A 9989-nucleotide genomic window follows, 5' to 3' on the forward strand; every position below is an offset into this window, starting at 1 on the left:
TTTTGCAGACAGGTCTTGCAGGTAGGTTTTGCAGACAGGTCTTGCAGGTAGGTTTTGCAGACAGGTCTTGCAGGTAGGTTTTGCAGACAGGTCTTGCAAGTAGGTTTTGCAGACAGGTCTTGCAAGTAGGTTTTGCAGACAGGTCTTGCAGGTAGGTTTTACAGACAGGTCTTGCAAGTAGGTTTTGCAGACGGGTCTTGCAGGTAGGTTTTGCAGACAGGTCTTGCAAGTAGGTTTTGCAGACAGGTCTTGCAAGTAGGTTTTACAGACAGGTCTTGCAGGTAGGTTTTGCAGACAGGTCTTGCAAGTAGGTTTTGCAGACGGGTCTTGCAGGTAGGTTTTGCAGACAGGTCTTGCAAGTAGGTTTTGCAGACAGGTCTTGCAGGTAGGTTTTGCAGACGGGTCTTGCAAGTAGGTTTTGCAGACAGGTCTTGCAAGTAGGTTTTGCAGACAGGTCTTGCAAGTAGGTTTTGCAGACAGGTCTTGCAAGTAGGTTTTGCAGACAGGTCTTGCAGGTAGGTTTTGCAGACAGGTCTTGCAGGTAGGTTTTGAAGACGGGTTTTGCAGGTAGGTTTTGCAGACAGGTCTTGCAGGTAGGTTTTGAAGATAGGTCTTGCAGGTAGGTTTTGAAGACAGGTCTTGCAGGTAGGTTTTGCAGACAGGTCTTGGAAGTAGGTTTTGCAGACAGGTCTTGCAGGTAGGTTTTGCAGACAGGTCTTGCAAGTAGGTTTTGCAGACAGGTCTTGCAGGTAGGTTTTGAAGACAGGTCTTGCAGGTAGGTTTTGCAGACAGGTCTTGCAGGTAGGTTTTGCAGACAGGTCTTGCAAGTAGGTTTTGCAGACGAGTCTTGCAGGTAGGTTTTGCAGACAGGTCTTGCAAGTAGGTTTTGCAGACAGGTCTTGCAGGTAGGTTTTGCAGACAGGTCTTGCAAGTAGGTTTTGCAGACGAGTCTTGCAGGTAGGTTTTGCAGACAGGTCTTGCAAGTAGGTTTTGCAGACAGGTCTTGCAGGTAGGTTTTGCAGACAGGTCTTGCAAGTAGGTTTTGCAGACAGGTCTTGCAGGTTGGGTTTGCATACAGGTCTTGCAGGTAGGTTTTGCAGACAGGTCTTGCAAGTAGGTTTTGCAGACAGGTGTTGCAGACGGGTTTTGCAGACAGGTCTTGCAGACAGGTGTTGCAGACAGGTGCTCCCCTTGGAAGACTAAGCACAGCAGACATCCTCAACACCACCTCGACGTGACCCCCGCTAATGCTGGCTGACAACAGAAAAAAGCAATCTAATCCATTCTGCGGCTGTTTTGTTTTTTCCTCCCAAGTTAAGTCGCAACACGGGGGATGAAATGTGCCGGTGAATATACGAGGCAGAGATCCGGCGGTCCCAGAGGCACACATCACGCCCGGCCCACTGACAGCACGACGCACACACGCCACGTTAAGGTGGAGGTAGCGGCGGCCACCGGGAAACAAGGCCGACATGCAAAAGACAGAGAAAAGATGAGAAAACCTCGCTACACCCACACTTTCAGCCGTGCCATGCGGCAGAGGCCCCGGAGCCATAAGGGGCCACTACTAATGGATCCTTAATGGCACTGTGTATAAATAGTGCACATTATAATGGATGAGCAACATTCAAATTCACAACTATCAAAGTGTGTGTGTGTGGGGGGGGGGGGGGGGGCATTAGGTGACTATACTCCCGGTAGTGTTGGTACATCCTTGACGGAAAGACCCAGATGAGTCGTGTCCTAAACCCTGGACAGGATGCAGGTCAACAGAAACCTGGCAGATGACGTCTAGTTTGACATCATTGTTCTAATTCTTCCCACTACTGCGAACGCACGAAAAAAAAAACAGAGGAAGGGGGCTTCCAGGTAGCGTAGCGGTCAATCCCGTTGCCTGGCAACACAGGGCTCGCCGGTTCGAATCGCCGCGTTGTCTCCGGCTTGGCCGGGCGTCCCTACGGACACAATTAGCCGTGGGGAGCCGGATGTGGGTATGTGTCCTGGTCGCTGCACTAGCGCCTCCTCTGGTCATTCGGGGTTGGGGGGGGGGAGAACTGGCGTGATCCTCCCGCACGCTACGTCCCCCTGGAGAAACTCCTCACTGTCAGGTGAAAAGGTTACTCCACACATATCGGAGGAGGCATGTGGTAGTCTGCAGCCCTCCCCGGATCGGCAGAGGGGAGTGGAGCAGACTCGGAAGAGTGGGGTAATTGGCAAAGTCCAATTGGGGAGAAATAGGGGGGAGAAAATCCGGATTTCTTCTACTTTCTGTCCTTTTCCATCCCCGTCTGTTCTGACGGCTTGTCCGGGGCTGTGGGTCAGCGGCGGCGGCGGCGGCGGCGGCGGCGGCAGCCTATTAACACAACAGGCCCGGTGACAGCTGTCAGAGCCGACAAACCTGCAGCACATCTACTGGGATTATTCGCAGGGCTCAGAGAAATCACTCCGCTGGTCGCATCTCAAAAGTCATTACAAACACGCACGCACACGTGCAAGCGTGCACACACACACACACAGACACACACATCCTCTCTCTTCTGTGAGGCGTGCTGGCCCCTCCTGGCCACGGCGTGTATGCGGCTGGCAGCTGCAGACACAAGCTGGCTCTCAGGCCATAAACAAATACATCAACAACCTCCTGCCAAAGGCGCCTCCGGCGAGCTGTATAACACCCAGCGTTAACTGGGTGTCTCACTCCACTCGTCACTCCGACACACACGAAGGCAGACATCCGCACACGCCTGTGTGTGTGTGTGTGTGTGTGTGCGTGCAACACTATAAGCAGCAGTGATTTTGAGCCACATGCACGTCGCCCGTTGCAGAATATGTACTACAAATGTTCCCTGTCACATGCAACCCGCCCGCGGCTGCAGGCAGAGCGGCAGATCTCGCTTCTCGCCTTGATCATCTATCACCGCCTGCTTGCAGATGCACGCGCACGCAAACAAGCCCGCATGCAAACAGCTCCATTAGCCAACACGTCCTCCCGTAACGCTCCGAGTTATGTGCGCGCGCTTCTATAGGGAAACCCGCCGCCAACTAGCGCGGCGCGAGCGTACAGGTGTCATGTCGAGGCCGCTTCCAGACCGCTCGTGGGCTTTCATCTGCGTCGACAGCGACAAGCCGGCCCCGACTTCGCCAAGAAAGCCCGCTAATCGCCCCCGACGCTTTCTTGGCTGACGGCGAGGAGCCTTTTGCAACAGCGGACACATTAAAGATGCATAACGGCGTCCCACGCCAGCACCTCGGTGCCGGGACAGACGCGGATATGGATGTTCCGGGCGGATGAGCAGAAGATATCCGAGGAGCCCTTCCATCAGAGGGAACATCTGCTGTGTTTATTATTAACCCCTGGTGGCCTACGTTACAAATAACCCCCCCCCCCCCCCTGTACAGTGCACTCCCGGGACGTTTTCTTTTCCTTCCCCTTTTTCTCCCCAGTTGTACCCGGCCAATTACCCCACTCTTCTCAGCCGTCCCGGTCCCCCCCCCCCCGATCCAGGGAGGGCCCCACATACCAAAACTGCTGTGGTCCGGACCCGTCCCACACCCGACACTTTCATCCGGCCCACATACCGCCTGGAATGATGGCACTTGGGCGGTCCGCTCCTGTTTGCCAGATCTGGGCCAGAACCGAGCCATAGCCATGCCGCATGTGCCACATATTTACCAAAGGTGGCCCATATTTGTTTGGTGATATTTGGGCCATATTCACCATTTACCACACGGGCCACTTCAGGGTCACATCCAGATCACATGCTGCCCAGAGCACCGCATCTTTGCCCAAAAGAGGCCCACATCTGATTTGGCATATTTGGGCCATATTTGCTATTATACATGTGGGCCACTTCAGGCTCACACCCAGTTTGCCGCATCACTGCCTGAAGTGGCCCACATCAGGATGCTATCTGGGGGGGATTCGAACCGGCGATCCCCGTGTTGGAGCACTCCAAGGACTTTCACTGAAACATGGACCTGCTGAAGATTTCCTGCAAGCACATGTTTGCAGGATATGCTTGCAGCCTACTGCTCGTGTTTCTCCTAAGTTGTGGGCTTCTAAGTGGTCCTCCTACTGTGTTGTGACAAGTCCAGAGTACTTAAGGAAAAGGCCCCACGTGGCACACGGAGAGACAGGTAGTGAACATCCGCCTTAACTGCTCTTTGTGCCTGCCTGCCTCCACAAAAAGACAAAAGACGGTTACCTCATCCGCCCACGTAATACCCAGACACAAACACAACACAACAAATAATAACCCCTCCACCGAGAGCCTGCAGCCCAGGCCACGCATGGTGTCCTCCATTTACACCACCTCATTTAACCCAGCTGACCGCGACTTTTCTTGCGTTTATTAAGAACATGGACGGGGTAGTGGGGGTTAAATAGGAAAAGGGAGGGACCTGGCTGAGCTTCTGCAGGTGGGGCAGTACAAACAAGAAACAACAGCTGCCGTTAACAATTTCATAGCCCATTAACTGGTTGATGGAAAGGCAGAAACTACTGGTTTCTGTTTGGGTGCCCTTCCCTGCAAATATGGAGCTATTATTCCCCAAAACAAACCAGGACGGAGCAAGTGCGTATGCAGGAGAGAGAGAGAAGAGAGGGGAGAGAGAGCAAGAGAGAGAGCAGAGAAAGAGAGAGAGCAAGAGAGAGAGCAAGAGACGGAGAGAAGGAGAGAGAGGGGGAGAGAGGAAGACAGACAGAGAGAGAGCAAGAGAGGAGAGAGGGAGAGAGACAGACAGACAGAGGCAGAGAGCAAGACAGAGAGAAAGAGACAGAGGCAGAGAGAGCAAGACAGAGAGAGACTGAGAGGGGGGGGGGGAGGGAGGGAGAGAGAGCGGCCAGAGAGCTGACGGTTTCCTGAAGTAAACTGTGGCCTTTGGCTGCCTGCCCAATCATCCACGGTGGCAGCGTCCTGCCAATTCTTCCCTCTGACTGTACTTGTGCTTGCGTGTGTGTGTCTGTGTGTCTGTGTGTGTGTGCGTGTGTGTACATTTCCACCCCTGCTCGAGAGCTTGAAAACAGAGCAGGAGTAGAGGTTATTTTTCTTGTGATGTATTTCACACACTTGGCAAAAGGGGGTTAACTCAGCAGACATACAGTCGGTGAACGAATTACAGACCAAATCTGCTGATGGTCACGTGACACGGGTTTGGAGACGGACTGAGTGACAGAGAGAGAGCGAGAGAGAGAGAGAGGAGGGGGGTTCATAATGTTTACATGCATTGTGGGATATGTGTGAGCACACACGCATGACGACTCCTCTATCTGCACCGACTGTCTGTGGCAGCAGCAGCAGCACAGCCAGGCCAGTCCAGACACATTCAACAACAGCTGAAAATGAACAGCCAATACAAGCCTATAATAAGAAGAGGAATCTCACGCACACACACGCACGCACACATACACACGCACTCTCTCTCTCTCTCTCTGTCAGACACACTTGCACGTCAGCTGCAGAAGAAAGGAAACGCGACTGCGGGCCCTTCACACGGCCGCGTTGTCAACATAAAACGGTAAAGTGTTGTTACGTTTCGGCCGTTCGTTCACACGACACGTTCGGGGGCCTGGAAACGCAAACCTCTGAAACCAGGTCCCGGAGCCAAACCTGAACACGCAACTCCAGCGCCGCCGTGCAAACTAGCAAAACCGCTTCCTGCGGGGAAACGGTGACGTCACGGCTCCACTCCGCACATGCGTATTGCGTTTTCCGTCAAACAGCCATGCGCTGTAAGAAGACGACATTAAAAATGGCGGATTACCAAAATATCGGGAGTGTTTTGGCTGGCGTGATTCCCGATCAGCGTTTTTCCTGGAATTCTTTATATCCAGGGTCACGCGGAGTAACAGCTCCACTTCGTCGTCCAGACCGGACCGGACAACATGATCAGTTTTCCAGCGGACAACTCGCCACCGTCCACCTGTTCACTCGCCGCTCTAAGAAAGCGTTTGTGCGCAGGCGCGTGTTGTTGCGGTCCATCGGAAGCCAATATTTTTTTCTTAGGATGAATCCGGAAAGTTCCCGCCCTCAGGCTCTAGGATTGGCCAGCTCTGCCTTTCAATCAACTTTCCGAATCCCAAAAAAAAAATAGCGGTTAACAGTTAGTTAGCAAACGTGGCTAGGGTTAGGGCTTGTTGCGTGTTCGCATCGGCCTTGACTGACAGGCAGATCTGGCCAATCCTAGCGCCTGAGGGCGGGAACTTTCCGGATTCATCCTAGGAAAAAACATATTCGCCCACCGGAAGGGCTCTCTACTACAAAGTTTCAGCGCCAACTACTGGCCTGGCGTGCGTACTACAGCGTTTTCAGTCGGGTTTTTTTTTTTTTTTTGCGGATCCGTGTGCGTGCGGATCGTATTCAAAACGACGTCGTCTGAACGCGGAACTTTTCCAAAACGCAAAGGAAAAACTTTCCCGTTTTTAGCAAGGCGTAAACGAGGTCGAACTCACCTTGTGTGTCGCTCCCTCGCTGCTCACACCTCGGCAGATGTTTCTTCCTTTCCCTCTAATGGCCAGAGTTTATTATTAGTTTACTTAACGGGGGCCGTGCTCAACCCAACCCAGCAGTGTTGGGCCAGAGTGTGGCTGATTTACATCTGCAGGCCCCCACCAGCCGGCTGCTGTGTGTTGGGTGGCACAGCAGCTCCCCTGTGATGGAGAGGGTATTTCTGTGAATGGCTGCCTGTCACTCAGTACCGGGGCCCACCGAGATGCCAGCCAGACTTCTATTGCTGGAGCTTTTTCCAGGCTCGCTGGCTTCTCTCGAATTCCTCTTGTGTCGGCCTGTTTGGTGACTGCTCTGCAGCCCTCTGACCGCTTCCTCCGCTGCCGCTCCACCTGTCTGCTGCCTTCTGCAGGCAGGCTGGCTTTCCGACTTGTCGTTTTGGCTCGGGTGTCATTCGGTATTTAACACAGTCAATAAGTCAGTCCCCTATCTCCCTCCATGTCTGACTGCAACCACACCTCTCTCTCTCATTCTGCACTGCCTTTCCCCTTCAGCATCATCATCATCATCTCTCTCTCTCGTGCTCTCTCGTGCTCGCTCTCCTGGTTCATTCTGCACTGCCTTTCCCCTTCATCGTCATTATTGTCCTCCTCTCTCTCTCTCTCTCTCTCCTGGCTCATTCTGCAGTGCCTTTTCCCTTCATCATCATCACAACCATCATCATCACCTTCATCCTCAATATCATCACTCTCTCGGTCACCAACCAATTTCACCGTTAAAACACATCACTCGTGCCACTTTGACCTCTTACACAGCGGGGCCAGTGGCCCAGAGAACAACACAATATGCACAAGTTGTGGTTTTCTTACCCCTGCTCATGAGCCTTTCATTCAGTTGTCGCTCAGTAAAGCAATAGGCTGCCTTTTGGGGGGGGGGCAGAAAAGCCTGGAGACCACCGATGACTTGGTCAGCCAAAGCGCTGAAAAGTCTTCCTTTTCTGAACCACTGACTGTAATGCTTTACAGACGTTACTGACTGTAATGCATTACAGACGTTACTGACTGTAATGCATTACAGTCAGTAACGTTTGTAATGCATTACAGACGTTACTGACTGTATGCATTACAAACGTTACTGACTATGCATTGCAAACGTTACTGACTGTAATGCATTACAGACGTTACTGACTGTAATGCATTACAGACGTTACTGACTGTATGCATTACAAACGTTACTGACTATGCATTACAAACGTTACTGACTGTAATGCATTACAGACGTTACTGACTGTATGCATTACAAACGTTACTGACTATGCATTACAAACGTTACTGACTGTAATGCATTACAAACGTTACTGACTGTAATGCATTACAGACGTTACTGACTATGCATTACAAACGTTACTGACTGTAATGCATTACAGACGTTACTGACTGTAATGCATTACAAACGTTACTGACTGTAATGCATTACAGACGTTACTGACTGTATGCATTACAAACGTTACTGACTGTAATGCATTACAGACGTTACTGACTGTAATGCATTACAGACGTTACTGACTGTAATGCATTACAGTCATTGCCATTTATTTTAACTTGGGCACAGTCTTGAAGGCTACCGTTGCATGGATCCAGGGGGAACCAACCCTGTGGATGAGGAAGACAGATCCATTAGCAGACCTGTTGAATGTGGTCTGCGAGCTCGTGCGGAGGCTCTGGGTGCACTTGACCCGCTGCGCGGCAGCACGCTGCGCTGCGCGGCGCTGCGCGGCGCGGTGCGGCGCGCCGGGACGCAGACCCGAGTTACAGAAAACACTCCACGACCCGAGTCATCATGACGACCCCGGTGTCGATTAATGTCCCGAGTTAATTGACTTTGCGCGGTTGGCGTCGCCGCGATGACGCGCGCGGGATTCGCGGAGAAGAAGTTAAGACTGAAATGCGGGCGGTGCACCCCCGTTTCCTGCTACTACGCGAGCCGGTTCACCTCCATCGCGCCATTTGTTTCTGCGGGATTTTGCTTCCCCTGTGCGGACCCGCGGGTGGACTCGACTCGGAGACACGCGCATGTCTCCGACATGATGCACCGGACTGCTGCGGTGAGCGCGTGGCGTACTTGGCAAACCGGTAACCGGTCCGTACACCCATACCGACGCCAGTGCCGGCCCACCGACCCATCCATTCATACCGGCATGCAGACCCAGACAAGTCAGACCCGCGCTCCTGCGCAGCCCACCTGTGGCTCCGGCTGTCAAATGCGCACGGAGCCCCCCCCCCCCCCCAACAAAGCGGTTTTTAAAATCCACATAAGACCCACCAACCTGTAGGAAGTCTGCCAAACGGAAGAGCCGTCCTGTCGCCTTTTTCAAAAGTGCGGGCTCGGGAGAAGAGCAGATCTGGACCGGGACCGGGACCACGCTGTCATCCGTCACTGCCGTGCGTTGTGGCGCAGAGGAAGCGGCAGCCGCTGTGGATCTCGCGCAACTGTCATCTGCGTCCGCGCCGCCGCCGCGCCGCCGCTCTATTTACTCCAGCCGGGTGGGGTGGGGGGGGGGACACGCCCACCCGGGAACGATTGGCTCAGAGAAACGGAGCCCTGGTCCGTGTCCAGGTTTGGAGCGGCTCGATATGAGCGAAGAAAGAATGAAAGACGGGGTGTTTCGTAATTTCACTCTTGCGCCAAATGGAGGCGCCCCGCTGCCTCTCTCCCCCCCCCTCCCCCCCCGAGACCGGCACGCGTGAAGGGAGGCGAGACGTGCGCGGTGTGCAAACTGCTGTCTCCGTCCCCACCGTGGACACGCGTGCTGTGTTGACTTCCGCACGGCAGCCTCCCTCGCGCCTCTCCCCCGGTCTGTGTAGCGCTCATCTATACCCAACACGTCCACATCGGTGCAACGTGCGTGACCTTTTGCGCATCACTGTGACCTCTGTGCGGGTGGGAAATACCCTGCAGCAGCCGTGCCGGCGGATCCCTGCCGCCAGCTTATCAATGAATGAGGCCCACCGTCCCGAGGCGTGCCCTAAAGTTTGGGAGTTTGAGCACTTTTTCCTGACTGGCGTGGTCCTGCCGTTGGTGCGCAAGCCGCCGGGCAGTTTTGCGCAGAAGCGGCTGACGGCGCTCGCGGTGCGTTGCGTCGCGTCGCGCAGACCCCGCGACGGATCCGCGCGCTCGCCATCGCCTCGGCGGAAGAGGAACGTGACGGGCGCCTCTAATTGGGGAGCGTGCCGTGCCGGTGGATGAAGGGGGGAACCGTCACAAGGACTCGCGCCGAACGCACAGGCTCCGCCCCCCCAACCCTGCTGTCATGTGTCACATGTCAAGGGGGCCGCGCGGACTTCGGCCAAAAAAGTTCCAACTTCTACGCTGGCGCGGTGACGTCACGCGGCACCGTCCAATAGAAGGGAAAGGGGGGGTGAGGGAGGGAGGGAGGAGGGGGCCGGTTTCCAATCAGGTGCATCGAACAAATCAGCAAACTATCACAAACGGAAGTTGAGCTTATTCAACCTGTGAAGCGCGAGCTCACGGCGAGTTTCGCTACGA

At 54.0% G+C, this 9989-nt stretch overlaps 1 protein-coding gene across 1 annotated transcript in view; it reads right to left on the reverse strand.

Annotated features, from left to right (window-relative positions):
• cemip (cell migration inducing hyaluronidase 1) overlaps positions 1-9139 on the reverse strand; it is a 213338-nt gene extending 204199 nt beyond the window's left edge. The window contains exon 1 of the mRNA XM_056278570.1: positions 8770-9139. The gene's annotated coding sequence lies outside the window, so the exon portion shown is untranslated. The remainder of the gene's footprint in view (positions 1-8769) is intronic.
• Between the last annotated feature and the right edge of the window lie 850 nt (positions 9140-9989).

This window comes from Lampris incognitus, chromosome 4 (assembly GCF_029633865.1).
Source record: "Lampris incognitus isolate fLamInc1 chromosome 4, fLamInc1.hap2, whole genome shotgun sequence".
Classification (NCBI taxonomy): Eukaryota; Metazoa; Chordata; class Actinopteri; order Lampriformes; family Lampridae; genus Lampris; species Lampris incognitus.